The sequence below is a fragment of the Rhinopithecus roxellana genome, chromosome 3 (genome assembly GCF_007565055.1).
Source record: "Rhinopithecus roxellana isolate Shanxi Qingling chromosome 3, ASM756505v1, whole genome shotgun sequence".
Taxonomy (NCBI): Eukaryota; Metazoa; Chordata; class Mammalia; order Primates; family Cercopithecidae; genus Rhinopithecus; species Rhinopithecus roxellana.
This window is the reverse complement of record NC_044551.1, coordinates 182,781,478-182,782,755: the sequence shown is the minus strand read 5'-3', so window position 1 is coordinate 182,782,755 and position 1,278 is coordinate 182,781,478. Positions and strand designations below refer to the sequence as shown.

At 41.2% G+C, this 1,278-nt stretch overlaps 1 pseudogene; it reads left to right on the top strand.

Annotated features, from left to right (window-relative positions):
* Nucleotides 1-426: 426 nt before the first annotated feature.
* On the top strand, nucleotides 427-822 carry LOC104665506 (annotated as a pseudogene).
* The last annotated feature ends 456 nt before the right edge of the window (nucleotides 823-1,278 follow it).

The following is a 1,278-nucleotide window of genomic DNA, read 5'->3' as shown; positions in this document are numbered from 1 at the left end:
GGCTAATTTTGTGCTTTTATTAGTGACGGGGTTTCACCATGTAGGTCAGGTTGGTCTTGAACTTCTGACCTCAGGTGAGCTATTGGCCTCAGCCTCCCAAAGTGCTGGGATTAAAGGCGTGAGCCACCATGCCTGGCTGAAACCTTTTTTAATTTTGCTTCAAATGACACCAGTAAGAAGGTAAAAAGAATTCAACGTAGTAGAAATTTTGTGTAAATAATGTAAGTGATGAGGGACTTACACCAAGAATAAAGAATTCTTACGAGTATATAATAAAAAGATAAATAGCCCAATTTAAAAATGGCAAAGAATTTGATAGACAGTCATCCAAAGCCGGGTTGTACAGAGGCAGCCGCAGCAACACACAGAGCCGTCTGTTGGGTCGTTGGCGGGATAGAAGACCAAAAGGCCTGCTCCAGAGGGAGGATGAACACTTTAGAGGAAGAGAACTTCTTACTGTCTTTCTCCTCCATCTCTGGTGAACAATTTTATGCTGTAGCTGGATACTACATTATGCTGGATAACAAGTTGCAGTTATTACAGAGAAATTTCTTGGAAAAATACTGTCAGGAATTTGAAGACACATTAAAGAATAAACTCACCTACATGCCTACTTTTAGTGAATATAGTTCTTTGGTAGAAAAGTATATTAAAGACCAGCTGCTGGGGCAGATGCTTGGATTTAACATGGCAGCCTTTACGACATTACAGCACCATAAAGATGAAGTGGTTGGTGACATATTTGACATACTGTTCACATTTACAGGTTTGATAGCATTTAGAGAACGATTTCTGGACTACAAAGAAGAAAACCAAGGCTGAGATTGGGCTTAAGCAGTGGTTTAGTGGTGACTTCATTGTGTAAATCATCTTCTATGTTAGCTTCCCAGAACGATCTGAAGCACTACGTCTTACCTCCAGCCAATGAATGAGATCATTCCGGATGTCACTAGCCCAAAAGACCAATAGGCTCAGCTAATAATGACATAAGAATATATTTTGGAAAGACTTACTGTGTTCTGCAACTATTCCCTCATGTTATGTATTGATGGGTCAAAACCAAAATTACCTAACCCTCCTGGACATATTTCTCCTGAAACACCTTCTTTGTATTCATTAACCTTAGTACGCCTCCTGAAGTGTTTAGTAACCCTAATACTCCTCTCCTCCCCAAGTAAAAACCTCTCTCAGATGCTTCCGAGCCAGATCCCTGTGAAGAAAGCCCATGTCAAGCATTGCACCTGGAGGGCCCCTGGCCCAGCATACATGTTGGTGTGT